The sequence below is a fragment of the Sus scrofa genome, chromosome 13 (genome assembly GCF_000003025.6).
Source record: "Sus scrofa isolate TJ Tabasco breed Duroc chromosome 13, Sscrofa11.1, whole genome shotgun sequence".
Taxonomy (NCBI): Eukaryota; Metazoa; Chordata; class Mammalia; order Artiodactyla; family Suidae; genus Sus; species Sus scrofa.
In genome coordinates, this window is record NC_010455.5 from 171792751 (window position 1) to 171812879 (window position 20129).

Here is a 20129-nt window from a genome sequence, read left to right on the forward strand (position 1 = left end):
GGAACTGAAATATTTAAGGTTAGTTCAAAGATACTGTGTATTGGCAGTGATTTCTGGAAGTTTGTTTCACAGTATATTACTGCATACTTTCTTATTTACCTTACAATCCTCCCCTGGCAATATCAAGTTGGTTGTCTGCAACATATTAAGAGGCAAACTACAAATTAAGTTCCCCATTTTCACTTCCTATAATTTTCCACTCTAAAGCATAACTTAACTTTGTCTTGTTAGGTTCTGATTTTTTGTTGTAGATAATAACAGTAAAAATGTGTATGTGTAAGGAGGAGGCAAGGGTCTGACTATGTTGTGGTGGACAACACTGATAATAAAATAAATTGAAAGATGCCAAAAATATGTGTATTAGTTTCCTAGGACTGATGTAACAAATTATCATTTACTGACTGGCTTAAAACAACACAATTTTTTTTTTTCTCACCGTTCAGGTGTCTATGAATCTGAAATTAAGGTGTTGGTGGGGCCATATTCTCTCTCTATGCTCTAGAGGCTTTTTCCTTGCCTTGTCTCAGCTTCTTGTAATCAACAGCAATCTGGCATTCCTTAGTTTATAGGCCAACACATTAATCCAATCTCTCCTTCCTTGTCATATGATGTTCCTCTGTGTGTGTCTCTTTGGCTCTCTTTATAAGGACATAGTCAATTAGATCTAAGGCCTGCCATAATGCAATATGACCTCATCTTAACTAAATCCATTTGCTAAGACTCTATGTCCAAATAAGTTTACCTTCCACAAAGAACTAAGTGAAGGGGAGGGAGGGAAGGAGGAAAGAAAGGAGGGAGAGAGGGAGGGAAGGAAAGGAGGGAGAAAAAAAATACCGCAGAAGAAAAATGTAGAGGGAAATGTAATAACCTTACAGTTTCAGTTGTTGGGAATAGTTTTAAGTTTGAATTGATCATTTGTTTGATGTTTTGGAGAGGGAGAAGTCTTTTTAAGCAGATAGGGGTATTACAGATTAAGAAAGAAGAGGATGTAAATTCCTGTCCTGAATGGTGCTCTTCTAGAGTTTTTACTGCTCAACCCATAGGATTCTGAATATCATCAGGATCCTACTTAGAATTCAGAAAATAAATTTTAAATTAAAAAAAATCATGAGTTTAATGCACAGTTTATCACTATGTGCTATGTGTTATAAATGGTATTCTTACAGTTTTTTTTTCACTTTTCATAGTTAATCTTTCTGTTAATGTTAACTTCATCAAATATTAGATTGGCAGATGCCTAGAATTATGGTGCTAGAGAAAACTTATAAAATAGAGAATTAAAATTTACCATTTGCATTTCTACCACTTAAATACTTTTTCCATTACATGATATTTTCTATCATTATGAAATATATTTTAAAGTAGGACTTGTGCTTATTATTTTATTGATTTTTGAGTATAACTATACATTTTAAGCTAAATCCCAGATTATTTTATGGACATAAATATAATTTTATATTTTATAACTACTATTAAAATTTAATAAAAAAATCCCAGGAGTTCCCACTGTGGTGCAATGGTTTAAGAATACAAATGTAGTGACTTGGGTAATATAACAACATATTTATGTCACAGCAGAGACATGGGTTTGATCTATGGCTTGGCAGATTGCATAAAAGGATCCTATTGCCACACCTGCAGTGTAGGTGCATCTGTGGCTCAGATTCAGTCCCTGGCCTGGGAACTCACATATGCTGCAGATGTGGCCATAAAAAAATGGGAACTATGTCCAGTCACTTATGATGGAGCATGATAATGTGAGAAAATAGAATGTGTACATATATGTATAACTGGGTCACCATGCTGTACAGTAGGAAAAAAAATTGTATTGGGGAAATAACTATTGAAAAAATAATTACAAAAAATAAAAAAATAGGTAAGAAAACAGACTGAACTTCAAATTTATTCAGTTTGCTTTTATTCTAATTTTTAAAGTTTCCTATTTCAAGATTTTTTATATCATATAACAACATATTTATGTCACAGTCATCAAATTAAGAAATGACATTTGTAACTAATTTGAAATTCTGATATTTTGTTCTCCCTTATAGGTCATTTCCACAATAAAAAATATTTAATTTATTTAACCATATGGCATTCTATTTTTTAAACTTCTTATATAAAACAAGTAAGTTAAGGATGCTCAACTGATTATATTTTTATGTTTAAAAATATTTCTGCTTCTGCTATTTTCAATATACATCATACTCTCTACTTGAAGCATGCAGTATTTTCTTTAAATTAAACTGTTTGAAATAATAGACCATGCAGTTTAAAGAAGTAATACAGAGAGATCCCTTGTGCTCTCTACTAAGTTCCCTCCCATGCTATTATCTTATAAAACAATAGTACAATATCCAAGCCAGGATAATGATATTGTGATAAATAAAGACACAAAATATTTCTATCACCCCAAGAATCTCTCATGTTGCCCTTCATAACCACAATCACTTCCCTACCACTCCTACTCAGTCTTTAAACTCTGGAAATTACTAATAAGTTTTCCTATTTGTCTAAGTTTTTCAGGTTAAGAATATTATATGAATAGAATTATACACAGTGAAACTTTTAGAGATTGTCTTTTTTCATTCTGTATAATTCTCTGACATTCTATTAGGGAATCAAAATAAAACTATTTTTCCCACAGAATTGGAAAATATTTACAAATAATTTATTTGATAAGGATTGACATCCAGAAAATATAAAGAACTCATATGACTTAAAAAAAAATCCCCATTGGAAAATTAGCAAAGGATTTGAATACACATTTCTACAATGAAGATAAATAAATGGCCAATTGGCACGTGAAAAAAAAAAATGCTCAGCATTACTAATCATTAGAGGAATGCAAATCAAAACCACAAAGACGTACCACTTTCATTTGTATGGTTATTATTAAAACAACAACAACAACAAAGAAAAATGTTGGTAGGGATGTGGAGAAATCAGAACTCTTGTGTATTGTTGATAGGATCATAAAATGGAATACAATATGGCAGTTCCTCAAAAAGTTAAAGATACCAAATGATTTTGCAATTCCACACCTGGGTATATACTCAAGAAAACTGAAATCAAAGACTCAACAGATGTCTAAATGCATGTTTATAGCAGCATTATTTACATTAGCCATAAATGTGGAAATAACCAAAGTTGTTTCCATCAATTGATGAATAGATAAAAGGTGTTACATATATGTAATGAAATATCATTCAGACTTAAAAAGGAAGGAGCTTAGCGGGTCAGTGATCCAGCATTGTTTTGAGCATCGTTTTGACATGGCTTAGATCTGTTGTTGGGGCTGTGGCATAGGCCAGCAGATGTAGCTCAGATTCGACCTCTAGCCTGGGAACTTCCATTTGCTGTGGGAATGGTTCTCAAAAGCAAAAACAAACAAACAAACAAAGCTAGGAAATTCTGACATATGCTACAAAATGGATGAATCATGAAGAAATTATGCTTAGAAAAATAAGATAGTCATAAAAGAACAAATTTCACATGATTCTACTTATATGACGTATTAGTTAGGGTTTTCCAGAAACAGAGAACAATAAGAAAACCAGTAGACTGAAGAATCAGGAGAAGAGCTGATAATGCAGCTCAAATCAAAGGACAGCCTGGAAGGCAGAATTCCTTCTTCCTGGCAGGGAACTCAGTCTTTTTACTCTTAAGGCCTTAGACTAATTGAAGGCCACATTATGAAGAGTAATCAACTTTACTCAAGGTCTAGTGATTTAAATGTTAACTTAATCTAAAAAATACCTCCACAGAGACATCCAGACAGTTATTTGATCTGGGTACTGTGCCTTAGCCACATTGACACAGAAAATTAACCATAACAAGTTCATCTCTTGTCAATTTGACACCCATATACAACTCCTTAAATAATACCTAATCTCCAAATAAACACAATAACAAGGTCATGCTTCCACTAATATGTTGTTCTATCCTTCATATAACCTAACCACATTAAGCCTTTCCTTAGAAGAAAATGCAAAGAGTGATTTTTTTACTCATTATCTTGATGTCTGGTAACTTAAATGCTATGAAGTAAAATTAAAAATACTTAGTAATATGATGTAAAGTAGTGGTTCTTTACCTGTGATGTGACCCAAACCTTTATTCCTGAAGGGTCTGGGCCATTATTAGCTCTGCCTGAATTGGGTTGTTTTATTTTTCCATTGCCTTCATTAACATGGCTTAGTGATATTAAGAGACAGCACAAGTCATCTGTATCCATGTATATTTTTTTTCTTACCTCCACTTTGGAGTAACAGTCTTATTTTCCAGTGGTAATTAGGATCAAGTACCCCAGCCAGCAGAGTAACTCTCATCTTTGCTTTTTAATTGACTTCTGAGGAGCACAAAGTGACCGGGTAGCAATCTTAATATCTAATTCAATGGACTTCTTGTCTCTCTAGCTGCAAGTGTCCCTCCCTTTGGGACCAAGACTTCTAGGCCAGTAGAGCATAAAGTTATTAACACAGGAGGCTAAATTTTCTAAGGGTTTTTAGGGGAATGACACTGGGCCCGTGAATCTTCAATATTACAGAAACAGTAGCATATATTGGAAGATATTCAAAGCATTTGCCAACTCCTGGAAAACCTTTCTCAAGTCTTGCAAGATTTGCCACCTAACTGGCAGTGTAATTCTTCAAAAGACCATTCCACAGTTCTGTCAATGCAGTTGCTGCAGAATAACGTGGAACATGGTAAGGACAGTTAATTCAGTGATGATGAGCCCACTATTGCACTTTGCTAGGAACAGAATTTCTTATCATCTTGTAAAAACATAGTTTTGGTTCTCACATCACTATTAAAAAGATTGTATTACTTCCCCATTAAAAGAAAATTTAATAAATTTGTTATTCTAGTCCTTCCATTAGGTTAAAATATATCTTCTGATTTTATTTTCACAAATTATCTACTTGTAACAATTGTGATTATGATGATGATAGTCATAATAATGTCCAGCCATACATAATAGATAACATTTGTCAGGCTATATGTGAGTTCTTTACACATATTAAAATTTTAATCCTCATTTACATTTAACTTAATCCTCATTTAATTTAATCATTATCCAAACAGGCAGATACTATTTACATTCTCAGTTTCATGTAAGAGGAAACTGAGGCAAATATTAGTTAGGAGTTCCTATTGTGGATCAGTAGGTTGAGAACACAGCATAGTGTCCGTGAGGATGAGGGTTCAGTCCCTCGCCTCGCTCAATGGGTTACGGATCCAACATTGCCTCAAACTACAGCATAGGTTACAGATGTGGCTCCAGATGCAGCTCAGATCTGGAAGTACTGTGGCTGCAGCATAGTCTGGCTGCAGCTCCAATTCAACTCCTAGCCTAGGAATTTCCATATGCCACAGTTGCAGCCCTAAAAAGAAGTAGAAAAACATAAATTAGTAAGTTAAAATTGTTCCGTCACAGAGAGAGAATTTAGCTGAGCTGGGTTTGAAGAAAGTTTCTTTCCAGAATCTATGCTATTAACTTCTACAAATATCTTTCTAAGCTAAACATTTTGCAGTGTCTTATTCCTCTTTTAAAAATTATTATTTTTAATATCATGAATTCTCAATCTTTAATATTTTGTGTGAAAAATACTATGAAATTTTTAAAGACTTATCAAGTTTCATCTTTTCCACAAAAACTTCAATGGTCCAAGTTTGAAGTAGTATCTTTTTCCTAGAGATATGTATCTTTTACCTTATGGGAGACACTGCTTTCTAGCTTATATTTTAGTGATTTATAACTTATATTCAATAAACTGTAATATAATTGAGATATTGTTTGTACATTAATTTTCTTAACCCTGCACAATTAACAGCTATTAATTCTCCATCCTGATTCTAAATCTCCCTTTTTTATCTTATTGATGAGTTATTTGTCTGTATTTTTAATATAATACTTTACCTTTGGTGTGTATATATATATATATATATATATATATGTATATATATATATTCAACTATAAAGTATTATTCCCCTATGAAAATTCTTGTTGGTAGGACTGCAATTTAATGATGGGGCTATAAATTGCTAACAGTTACTAGGAAATTATTTCAGCAGTATACATAGTCTCCCTAGTGTGTTATGTCCTTTATCTTGCTAATTTTAAATTTTGGCAATGTTCTTAATCCTATTCCAGAATGTTTACAAAAACAAATTGGAAATATAGAACAGTTTATGCATAAACATAAAAAATATTGTATCATTTCCTAGTGGAAAATTGAAAACAATTAGAATATTGAGTTGATGGAGTTCCTATAGTGGCACAGCAGAAACGAATCCACTATGAACCATGAAGTTACAGGTTTGATCCCTGGCCTCCCTCAGTGGGTTAAGGATCTGGAGTTGCCTGAGCTGTGGTATAGGTCGCAGACACGGCTTGGATCTGGCATTGCTGTGACTCTGGCATAGACCGGCAGCAATAGCTCCGATGAGACCCCTAGCCTGGGACCCTCCATATGCTGCAGGTGTAGCCCTAAAAAAATATATATATTTGTTTTAATTATATTTTTTAATTATTTCCCCAATACAATTTTTTTTCTACTGTACAGCATGGTGACCCAGTTACACATACATGTATACATTATATTTTCTCACATCATCATGCTCCATCATAAGTGACTAGACGTAGTTCCCAGTGCTACACAGCAGGATCTCATTACTAGTCCATTCCAAAGGCAATAGTTTGCATCCATTAACCCCAAGCTCCCAATCCACCCCACTCCCTCCCCCTCCCCTTGGCAACCACAAGTCTATTCTCCAAGTCCATGATTTTCTTTTCTGTGGAAAGGTTCATTTGTGCCCTATACTAGATTCCAGATGTGTAATTGATATCGTATGGTATTTGTTTTTCTCTTTCTGACTTACTTCACTGAGTATGAGAGTCTCTAATTCCACCCATGTTGCTGAAAATGGCATTATTTTGTTGTTTTTTTATGGCCAAGTAGTATTCCATTGTGTATATACACCACAGCTTCCTAATCCAGTCATCTGTTGATGGACATTTGAATTTGCATGTCTTGCCTATTGTGAATAGTGCTGCAATGAACATGTGGGTGCATGTGTCTTTTAAAGGAAAATTTGTCTGGATTTATGCCCATGAGTGGGATTGCTGGGTCATATGATAGTTCTATGTATAGTTGTCTAATGTACCCTCACACTGTTCGTTATAGTGGTTGTCCAGCTTACAACCCCTTTCTCCATGACCCCTCCAGCATTTCTTATTTGGGGAATTATTAGTGATGGCCATTCTGACTGGTGTGAGGTGGAACCTCACAGTAGTTTTGATTTGCATTTCGCTAATCATCAGGGATGTTGAGCATTTTTTCATGTGCTTATTGGCCATCTGTATATCTTCCTTGGAGAAATGTCTATTCAGGTCTTTTGCCCATTTTTCAATTGGGTTTTTGGCTTTTTTGCTGTTGAGTTTTATAAGTTGTTTGTATATTTTAGAGATTAAGCCCTTGTCAGTTACATCATTTCAAACTATTTTCTCCCATTCTGTACTTCATCTTTTTATTTTCTTTTTGATTTCCTTTGCTATGCAAAACTTGTCAGTTTGATTAGGTCCCATGGGTTTATTTTTGCTTTTATTTTTGTTGCTTTGGAGACGGGGGACCTGAGAAAACATTTCTAAGGTTGATGTCAGGGAATGTTTTGCCTATGTTCTCTTCCAGGAGTGTGATGGTGTCTTGTCTTATATTTAAGTCCTTAAGCCATTTTGAGTTTATTTTTGTGCATGGTGTGAGGGTATGTTCTAGTTTCACTGATTTTCATGCAGCTGTCCAGGTTTCCCAGCAATACTTGCTGAATAGACTATCTTTTCCCATTTTGTGTTCTTGCCTCCCTTGTCAAAGATTAATTGACCATAGGTGTCGGGTTTATTTCTGGGTTCTCTATTCTGTTCCATTGGTCATTCTGTCTGCTTTGGTACCAGTACCAAACTGTCTTGATGACTGTGGCTTTGTAATATTGCCTGAAATCTGGGAGAGTGATGCCTCCTGCTTGGTTTCATACAAATTTTTATATTGTTTGTTCTAGTTCTGTGAAAAGTGTCATGGGTAATTTGGTAGGGTTGCATTGAATCTGTAGATTGCTTTGGCCATTTTTACCATATTAATTTTTCCAACCCAGGAGCATGGAATATCTTTCCATTTCTTTACATCTTCTTTAATTTCCTTGATTAATGTTTTATAGTTCTTGGCATATAAGTCCTTTACCTCCTTGGCCATATAAAATATTGCATAATTTCCTAGTGAAAAATTGAAAACAATTAGAATATTGAGTTGATGGAGTTCCTGTATTGTCGCAGTGGAAATGAATCCAACTAGGAATCATGAGGTTGCAGGTTCAATCCATGGCCTTACTCAGTGGGTTAAGAATCCAGCATTGCCTCAGCTGTGGTGTAGGTTGCAGACGTGGCTCAGATCTGGCATTGCTGTGGCTCTGACATAGGCCGGCAGCAACAGCTCCCAATTAGACCCCTAGCCTGGGAAACTCTATATGCTGTGTGTGAGGCCCTAAAAAAAAAAATAAATAAAAAAAAAAGGACTATTGAGTTGAAAATAGTAACTAATGTACTCATTAATATTTGGCCATTAAGTCATTGCTAACAAGGAGTTATTAACATCCTGCAAAAATTATGCAAAATATGATAGGTACTCAACAAATATATTTCAACTATTCAAAAATATTTATGCCACAATGATTAAACTCCTCCATAAATTGCATTTCCTTTAGGATTATAGCTGTTTTTTTAAGGTTTTAATTTTTTCCACTGTAGTTGATTTATAGTGTTTGTCAATTTCTCCTGTACTGCAAAGTGACCCAGTCACACACACACATATATATATACACATTTATATTTACATATATATATATTCTTTTCCTTACATTATTCTCCATCATATTCCATCGCAAGTGACTAGATATAGTTCACTGTGCTATACAGCATGATCTCATTGCTTATCCACTTCAAATACAATAATTTGTGTCTATTAACCCCAAATTCCCAGTTCATCCCACCCCCTCCCTCTTCCTCTTGGCAACCACAGGTTTGTTCTCCAAGTTTGTGAGTTTCTTCTCTCATGGGTAATTACCCATGGAAAAGGGTAATGTGCTGTATATTAGATTCCAGACATAAGTGATATCATATGGTATTTGTCTTTCTCTTTCTGACTTGTTTCACTTAATCCAGGAGCATGGGCTATCTTTCCATTTCTTTGAATCCTCTTTAATTTCCTTGATTAATGTTTTATAGTTCTCATGGTATAAGACTTTCACTTCCTTTGTCAGGTTTATTCCTAGGTATTTAAGTTTGGGAGTACAATTTTAAAAGTTATTATATTTTTGTATTACTTTTATAATGTTTATTGTTAGTATACAGAAATGCAACCGATTTCTGGATTTAATCTTGTATACTGCCACTTTACTGAATGCATTGATCAGTTTGAATAGTTTTTGTGTGGGGTCCTTAGGGTTTTCTGAAAATAGTATCCTGTCATCGCATACAATGACAATTTTACATTTCTCTTCCAGTTTGGATACATTTTATTTCTTTTGTTTGTCTACTGTGGCTAGGATTTCCAATACTATGTTGAATAAAAGTGGTGAGAGTGGGCATCCTTGTCCTGTTTCAGATTATAGTGAGAAGGCTTCCATCTTTTGTCCATTGAGTACTATATTTGCTATTGGTTTTTCATAAATTGCTTTGATTATTTTACATGAATCTTGATTCTTTCTGAGTTGCCTTTTCCATGTGGATGCATGCTTAATATTTATATTATCTAAATATATAATAAAATAAATTTATTATGAAATACATATGTTGTGAAATATATTGTATTTAAAAAAATAATCTCTTAAGCTTCTCTTAAATAATTTGTGCAATACTGAGACAGAATCACTGTTTATCATTGATATCTTCAGGTACCAGTTTGTAAGAATTGTTCATACAAAAAGTTATCAAATGAAATGAGTATCTCCTAAATGAAAGTAATTATCTGCTGTAGGACTTCAGTAAAGAGATATTTATGGATTGCCTCAGGTTTCTGAAGAGTGTTGAACATATGTCATAATAAATAATCTATTAATCACCAACAATTAAATGCAGACTACAGTGGATACTTCTAAAAGCATTTTATTAGAACAAATGTCAGAAAGGTACCTGCTTCTAAAATCGTAAGGATACATTTCATTTAAGCAGAAACAGCACGTTCCTCATCTCACATGTTCACTATAAATTTTGTGGACGAAAAGACTGTATTTATAATAAATTCTGATTCTTCCCCTTCTATTTTCTGAAAGAGCTTTTATAAAATTTGAATTACTTCTTCCTTAAAAATTTGATATAGGGAGTTCCCTTCGTGGCGTAATGGACTTCCCATGGTGGTGCAGTGGTTAACGTTTCAGACTAGAAACTATGAGGTTGTGGGTTCGATCCCTACCCTTGCTCAGTGGGTTACTGATCCGGTGTTGCCATGAGCTGTGGTGTAGGTCGCAGACGCAGCTCGGATCCTGCGTTGCTATGGCTCTGGCGTAGGCTGGCAGCTACAGCTCCGATTAGACCCCTAGCCTGGGAAACTCCATATGCTGCGGGAGCGGCCCAAGAAATGACAAAAAGACAAAAAAAAAATTGATATAGTTTATAACCATTTGATCTGTTATATTCTTTGTGACATGAATTTTGTTATCAATTCATTTTTTAAATATACGTATAGCTATATAGGCTTTTTATTTCTTCAATTTTGGTAAACTGCTTTGGTAGATAATAGAATTATCTATTTATTCAAATTATTAAATTTATTTAAAAAAAGTTATTCATAATATTTCTCACTAAATCTTTTTAATCTTTGTAAGTTCTATGGCAATCTCTGCCCCTTCATACATTACCTATTCTCTCTTTATTTCTTATATGTCTCTTCAACAAGTTGTTTATTTTTATTAAACTGTAAGATAACTAAAGTTTTTGTCCTTGCAGTTCTCTTCAACACTTGATATCAGTTTTTATACGTTTGCAATCTGTACCTCTTATTATCAACAAGTAATATGTAGTGAGAAGATAAGGAATAAAAGAATGCTGATTTATTTAATCAGAAGAAATTATTTATTTTAAAAATAGAACAAATATTTAATACAAAAATATTTTAAAAATATTATCACCAGTAAAAGCAAAGAATTATATTGGAGTTTCCATCATGGGCTCAGCATAAATGACTAGTATCATGAGGACACAGGTTTCAACCCTGGCATTCTCAGTGGGTTAAGGATCTGGCATTGCCATGAGCTGTGGTGTAGGTAGCAAACATGGCTCGAATCTGGCATTGCTGTGGCTCTAGCAAGGGCCAACAGCTTTAGCTACAGTCCAAACACTATCCTGGGAACCTACATATGCCACAGGTCCAGCCCTGAAAAGAGGAATTATATTATTTGAGAGAGGGAGAGATAGAGAGAAAGAGAAAGTTTGGGTAAATAGATTTGTTGTTTTGTTTAAATGCTAAAGGGATTCTGCCTAAATTACCTTGATATGCTTTATTTGTATATTTATATGTTGATATATTTTATTAATGGTTTTATACATTTGCATGAATTATTTACTACTTTTTTATTTACTTTTCAGAATATCTCACCTGTGAAAACTTGACTATAATGAGGCTATACATTGTTAATTTTTTTCTCTCTCCCTTTCCAAATTGTTTCTTGTGCATATCTGTTTACTTATAAATTACTTACTTAAAACTCTTAATTCCCTTATTTATAAAATGTCAGAACTTCTACAACTGAAGTAAATTTTAGATCCTTGTAACTAAGAAAACATTTTTTTGTGAAAGACAATGTTAATAAGGGCATTTTTTTTCCTCTTTGGCCAGGATTGATTTCAATTCAAATTCTTTTAGAGTTTTACCTTAAAATAGACCCTTTTATGACCATTGACAATTGCAGTCCCTGTAGGAGTGATAAGTAAGTCTCAGAATCCAGAAAGTAATGGCTTCATATCTGAACTGTGCTTCTGAGCCAAGGTGAGGAAGATGAGCAACTTATTAGTCATGTGCCTTGTTGATAGAAGGACTCACCTGGGCTTCCATTGTTCTCCACAGAGATCATAAATTGCATTCATTCTGAAGGATTTTGGAGAAGAGATTAAGTCTGGCTGAGCATAGCAGTGAAAATCAAAGGGCAAAAGAGAAAAGTAATGTATTGCATTTTTAACATTTATTTCCTGAAAAATTGATGAATTGACTCAAATGAATGAAAATGTATTCTTATGTCTTTAACCTTTATACCTTCTTGATACATTTGGTTCACTGTCTACTCAGTTCCTAGGCTCTCTGCAGATGTAACTGAATCTTAGATAAGAGGCTATTCTCTCTTTCCTCTAAAACATAGTTGTATATTTATATTAATAGCTCATCTATTATCCTCTGAAGCAAAAGAAAATAAATCTAGTCTTTTATTCATGTTGAAAACCTAAATATTATCACTACAATAATATATTTGCCCTCTAGGTTTTCTTTTAAAACTGAGAATGACCAGTTCCTTCAAATCAGCTTACCTGGACATGATTTTCTATAATCAGGTTTATGTTACCTGTAAATATGCCACTTGGACACTGTGAGTCTCCAAGTGTATGTAAAGGGTCTTTTTTTACTACATCTTTGCCAATTCCTGTTAACTGTTGTCTTTTCAATGATAGCAATTTTAACAGGTGTGAGGTAATATCGAATTGTGGTTTTGATTTGCATTTCCCAAAAGATAGTGATATTGAACATCTTTTCATGTGCTTGGTGGCCACTTGTGTGTCTTCTTTGGAAAAGCATCTATTCAATTTCTCTGCCAATTTTTTTTGTATCAGATTGGGTTCTTTTATTGGTCTGCATGAGTTCTTTACAAATTTTGAACATTAGCTACCTATCAAAATATACACTTTGCAAATGTTTCTACTATTACATCATTACCTTTTCATTTCATTTTTCTTTTGCTGTGTAGAATTATTGGAATTTGATATGTCCCACTTACTGAGTTTTGCTTTTGGTGCTTGTGCTTTTAGTATCATGTTTAAAAAAATCATCGCTAAGACCAATGTCAAGAAGAATTTTCCCTGTTTTTTTCACAAGGTGTTTTATCATTTTAAATTTTATTGTTGTCTTTAACCCACTTTGAGTTAATTTTTGTGACTGGTGTAAGATAAGGATCCAGTATTTTTCTGCATGTGATGACAATTTTCCTAATACATTGCTAAGACTATCCTTTCTCCATTGAACATTCTTGGTCCTTTATCAAGTATAAGTTAACTGTATAGGTGGGGGCTTATTTCTGTACTCTCTATTCTGTTCCATTGGTCAACATATCTATTTATATGCCAGTCCCATATTTACTGTTTTTATTTACTCTAAATTTTTGGTATATTTTAAAATCAGTAAGTGTAATGTTTCCAGTTATTCTACTTCTGGGTCTTTTGCGATTACATACAAATTTTAGTGCACTCTTGGTGGGAATGTAAAATGATACAGCCACTATAGAAAATATCACAGAGGTTTCTCAAAACATTAAAAATAAAACCACCATATGATTCAGTAATTCAACTTTTGAGTCTATCCAAAGAAAATGAAAATAGGGTCTCAGAGCATTATCTGCACTTCATTGCGCCATTCACAATAGTCAAGACTATTGGCACATGAGTGGATGAAGATATGTATGTATGTATATGTTTATATAAAATGGAATGCTGTTCAACCATGAGAGATAAGAGAATATCTTGCCATTTGCAAGAACATGTATGAAACTTGAAGATACTGTGTTAAATAAGTTAGGGCAAGAAAAATACTCTGTGGTATTACTTATGTGTAGAATCTTTAAAAGCTGAATTTATAGAAACAGAGAGTTAGAATAATGATTACTAGGGCTGGGCAGTAGAGGAAATGAAGAAAGAATGGTCAAAGTTTACCAACTTCCAATTCGAAGACTGAGTTCTTGGGATCTAATTAATGCACAGCATGGTGATTATAGTTAACGATACTATATTATATACTTGAAAGTTACTGAGAGAGTAGATCTTGAATATTCTCACTACAAAAAAAGGAATAGTTATTATATGATGAGATAAAGCTATTAGCTAAGGCTAAATGATAATCATTTTGCAATATACATGTGTATCACATCAACACATTGCACAGTGTTAAATTTACAGAATGTATGTCAATTATACTTCAGTAAAACTGAAAAAAAGTGTATTTGAAGTAGTCAAGGTATACTTCAGATAAGGTCTTCAAAATACCAGGTGAAAGAACCAATGTGAGGATTGCTGAAGCACCAACAAAGTATCAACATTTAATAATTAAATAATCAAAAAACACACCCAAGACAATTAAGTATTGACACAATTGGAGAGTTTACTGATTCTTGAAAACATTGCATTTCTGATAAAGGAAATCTGGATAGGGATTATGATTGTCTAAGAAGGTTCTATCAAGAAAGCAGGAGATGAGCAGAGATAGAAATATGAGTAGGTTTTATAAGTGACTTAAAGTGCTGTTAAATCATATGGAGATTTATTTATTCCAAATGAAATCATCCTACCCAATGTCCCTTCTGTTTGATGTTTGTTCAATTGAAGGGTGATGAGGAGAGCATGGATTGGCATGTGGCAGCACAGCAGGTGCTAAACAAACACAACACATTGTACTCTTGTGCTAAATATCTCAAAAAAACACATTCTCCTACTTTCCATATGCATAGCGATCTATTAAATTATAGCTTACCTCCTTTAACAATAGAGTTCTACATTTACAAGTATAAAAAATACATGTATACTTTTATGTAGAAATTCATATTTTAATAAAATGGACAGTGTAGAATTTCATAGGTTTATAGGAAATTTCATAGGTTTTATAGTAGACAACTAGACAAATCTTCAAAATTATTGTATACCATAAAATTTCCTCTGATACATTAAAAAATTAGTTAATAATTGAATTTTCAAATAATAGATGCAGGTTATGCCATATATAAAAATGTTAGCATTTTACTAAAACAAAAGATCAATGAATCCAAGGAAACATAATGATAAAATATAAAAATAGTTTTCACTATTCTAGAATTAAGACAAAAGTGTCAGAGATATAACATATTGCTTAAGTGGTAAGGAAACTCAGGCTTATTTAGGAAAACTTATAAAGCAAAGAATATACTACACATGGTACAGTCATCTTTTGTCTACAGAGACACTGAGTAACGCTCTTAACCTGTAAAATTGACTTATTCACATCGAAACTATCAAAACAATCAGAGAAAAGTCTTTAATAAAATTATTCCTATGAATTAGTGCTGGAATTTATTTTATTTGAGACACTCCTTGCAGCACATTAGGGGTTTCATATCTCTGGAATATAAAGAAGCCTCTGGCATTTTACTCCTCTATTGCTACTTCATGTGTGCACATATTTCCAGAAGAAAGGTGCCAAGATCTAGTCAAATGGCTGAAAATGATGGAGACAAGAATGAAAGTGCATGATCACTATCCCAATGAGAGTTAAGTCTCTTCCTCACTGACATTTAGGCAATATGTACTTCAATATACTCTGTGGATAAAAATGGCAATTTCTTGATTGATGAGGAAGGTGGTGATGTGAAAATAACTGTGGTAAGCTCTGGCCAATAATCCCAATATATTTCCTTCACAGTTAATAAAACTTCAAAACCTGGGATGTCATAGTAAAGTAATTGTAGCATGCTTTTTGGATGATGGGAAGAACTTTAGTGATTATCCTTTAACGTGTATTTTCTTGCCAAATTTCTTAAATGATCTTATAACTTATGTACATTCACTGATAAGTAAAATGCTATATCTCTTCATTCTTTAAGGATTTATGGATTGACTCATACCCTTCACTAGTTGGATTTTAATTAGATTTTAGAGTTATATATTATTTGCTTTCCATGATATTTTCAGTAAACTAAATCTATCCATCATAGAAAAAATCTGATTAAATTTTCATTGTTTCAGATTTACCCCTTTAAAATTTTATCCAATATCTATACAATAATATTTGATATATTTCACTCTTCCTGTATTTTTAAAACAATAGGGACTAATCAGAAATTAAAAGCTACTGTAAATACTCAATTTCAATTATTTTTTCAGTTACTGAATTCAGTGCAGTTAAAGCTAACAAATAGTATATCTCATTGTAGCCAATGTTATGTCCTAGTTATTGGATATAAATTTAGAAATATTTCTCAACTTACATTTTTGTTATGTTCCAAAAGCTGCATGCTAAGAGGTTTAGCACTTTTAAGTGCAGATTTTTTTTTCATTCCTTTTAGAAACCACACCATAAAAGGTCATTTGTAGTGGAGCCTTGTTCACAAAAACAATTTACCATGATATTAAAAGGAATATAATTTATTGCAACATTTCTATTATTATTAACCACAGCTCATAAACTGGGCTTTATGAAAAGTATATTATGAATTCTATTAGAAAGTATAAGTCTGTTTTCCCCAGTGAAGTGGTAAGAATGGGAGCTCCCTGGGTTGTTTTGGTAGTAGGAAAAGGATTCCAAAATGAGCTTCCCCAAGGTGACATCTTTGGGTAAACAGAGATTGGTCAGCAGACTACGGGGGCTGTGAGCAACTAATACAGTTTGTTCATTAATTACACTGGTGAAAAGCAAAATAAATCTCTAAATGAGATGTTCTTACATGTTAATATGTATTGATACCTCCTGCTGTTATCTGGCTATATGTAACCACTATTCCAGAAAGTGCCTGACATTCAAAATATTTTACTTCTTATCAATCTTACTGTAGTAAAAGCTCCCATTTTTTTGAGAGAAGATGCTTTAGGATATTATTTTGAGAAGAGACAGATAAATTCATAAAAATATTTGAAGGCTACTAGCATAACCTTGTCCCTCATATACATTAGGCTATATCTATTATAATTTCACAGTGGCATTCTTACCTGTAGATGGGCTTTTATAAGCACCACTAAAATTACATCATTAATATGCATTGCTTAGTTATGTATAGTGTGCATTCTGATCCCAAAGTGATATAGATTATGATTTATAAAATATAGAATGAGATAGAATTCAATACTAATTATTATTTTAATGGCAATTGATAGAAATCTATGTTTTGAAATATAGTGCCTTTAGTTACAGAATACAATTGTAGTTTGGTAGGAATAGAATCTATTATAAAAAGTGATAGAAATATAATTGCTTGTTTATTTTTTAAGCAAAATGATGATTTTGATAAAAGAAAAATTATTTAGTATACTGTATTTATAGCATGTTATCATTACTGACATTGAGTATTTAACTTTTTTTGATAACAATTCTACATATAGAATTTTACTATATCCTTCAGCTTTTTGGGGGAAAGTAATATATATTCCTCTATTTAATAATAATTTTGAGTTTATTCATTAATTAACTCATTAATTGTGGATCGTTAATGCACAATGATTTAGCATAAAATCTAAGAAATACTATCTTAGTTGATGGCTAAAAAACATTATTTTTTTTCTTTACTACTTATAAATAAGAGCTAATATCATTATAGTGTTCCCTGTACTTCTAGCACTATTCTTTGTGCATATTATTGTATGCAAGCTTTACATCAATTCTGTGTGATAAATTATATTATCTCTACTTAACAGATGAGAAAACTGAGGTACATGGGGGTTAAGATACTAGATCAAGATTACACAGGAGTATGTAATATATTTTCCTTGCCAAAAATATTTTCCAGTTTTCAGAAAATAGAATCCATACGTAGTTTGTAAGAGTGAGGGCAGGAATGGCCAGTAAATAATGAAACATATGCTCTAGATTGGGCAATAGTATAGGTTGCTGTTGATAATCACTCATTTAGATAAACTGACCTCAGATAAATTTGGGTTGATCTCAGATAAAGGCACACTGTTTTGTGTAATAATGTAGGGGACTTTGTATATGTGAAGGCATGGAGATAGGTTGGGTTTCAGTATGAATACTATACTGTAGTTCAATTTTTAATTAAATTAGAATTTTAAAAAATCTTATTTCAAAATATATAGGTAATTTTATAAAATCTCATATGATTTATATATCAAAACGATGACATATATTACATAGTTCAAATATGTCTGTTTTTTAAACATTTGTAAATATGAATGTGTAGTGTGTGACATTTTTCAAACTAAAAATACTTCTATTTAGCTATATTAAGTAGTCATATTTGTAGAAAATAATCATGCAAATAAATTATATTAGAAAATAAATAGAGATTAGAATTAAAAATTAGAAAATAAAGCATTTTCTCCTGCTGTGTTACTCACTGATTACTTGATACTAATAAGAATGCTCCCTGCTATTAAATAAGGCTGATTTTTCCCGTGTAGAGTTTATACAAATGAATACATTTGTGCCCTTTCCAGCTAAAAAATAAGAGTAAAAATCTCTGAGATGACAAACATGCTATTTCCACTTAAATCCAATTTCTTCTCATGATATTAGAATTATGTGCTTTTCTGATATTTATGGGGAAACATATGTAGAAGCATCAGCTGTGACCTACATTTTACATTAGTCTGTATTTTACATTAATTATTAGCTTAAGAAAGGTTTGAGAGATACACATATCTGATAGTTGTCCCTTTATAGCTATGAACAGAATGAATTGTGAAAAAGGGAGGGCAGCTAATAGGTTATGATGAAACCTTTCATTGTATTGTTGGATGGCTATTAGATTGATTATCATGAGAAATGTTTAACACCTTCTAGAAGCCTGAGGCAACTCATGGATTTCTCTTTATTGAAGTCCTATAGCATGTATCTAAATTAATTTTATTCCAAATGTATTTATTTGGCACCTTTTTTACCACCAAATTTTACCAGGAACTGAGAATATCCTTAAAAAAGAATGTTTCCCTCTCTCTGAGATAAGTTTTCATCACAATACTTTTAAAAAAATGTATACTTTTGGCTTAGTAATAAGAAATTATAGCTTATGGGTTTAGCTGAAGAATTTGGGTACTCAAAAGCCTCTCAGTAGTATTCACTCCTCTGAGACTCGTTATGAGACACCTCTGAAAAAATAAATGTATTTTAAATTGAGTTTAACACATAAAACAGACAATATAAAATAAAATGAGCATTATTTACCATGAATCTGTTAATGGAAAAAGGTAAAATTTATTAATTACTTTATAAACATAAACATAATAAAGGTTGTATTAAATAAAATATACAATGTGTTGACTTTTGTTAGCTTGCAAAAAGAAATTCTGTTATATGCTATAGAAAATCTTGTAAAAAATGGAAATCTTTGAATGATGTATTATGTTCCGTTGTCGGTTTAAAATTTTAGTGATGGAAGAGAGTATAATCTGATTTGTGTGTTTGGTCAGATCATTCTATTGATCGTGTACATGATAACATTCTACTTGGCAGATGAAATTGAAAATGAATGTCCAAAAATGATGCATTTTATTTTCAGTGCAAGTAGTCATTAAAGCTAGAAGTCATAATGCCAGCAGCTACTATATCCTAATAGCTGTACTACAAATATTGAAAGGTAATTCCACATTACCACATTCTGCATGGTGTCCAAAACAAGCAAAATATTTGACTTATGCATCTTCATACTATGATACAAATAGGTATATTTCTGTACTGATATGCGGAGTTTAGTGGGTTTAGTTCAGCATGGTAAATTTTTAAAGGTATGTTTACTTTTTAATTTCAACTCATAAAGCCAGGGAACAAATATTTATATAAAGGATTGTAAATTGTACATAAAGAGCTTAGCTACTCTGTACTCTATGCTCTCTGTTTTGTCATTCTTGTACATTTGTGTTGACTACAAAGTTAGGGTTTGTTTATACTTGTCCTTTACAACTTTTCTGAATCTCTTGTTAATAAGTTTTATTTATAATTTGGTAAAATGATATCTTCCCAAGACATGAAATTGCAGCATACTCACTTGTTACTCTATTTTATGTTATATCTTTCTTAGCAATATCTTGCATCCAGGACAGGAGGGAAACAGATTATAATAATGTTTTGAGCATATATTTCCTTACCAAAAATATTTTCTATTCTTCAGGTACAGGGGAATATGCAGG

The 20129-nt window shown here is 32.5% G+C and overlaps 1 long non-coding RNA gene across 1 annotated transcript in view; it reads left to right on the top strand.

Moving 5' to 3' along the window:
* Positions 1-20129, top strand: part of LOC110256457 — a 377287-nt gene that overhangs the window by 177369 nt on the left and 179789 nt on the right. The window contains exon 2 of the long non-coding RNA XR_002337969.1: positions 12115-12206. This is a non-coding gene — a long non-coding RNA (uncharacterized LOC110256457). The remainder of the gene's footprint in view (positions 1-12114; positions 12207-20129) is intronic.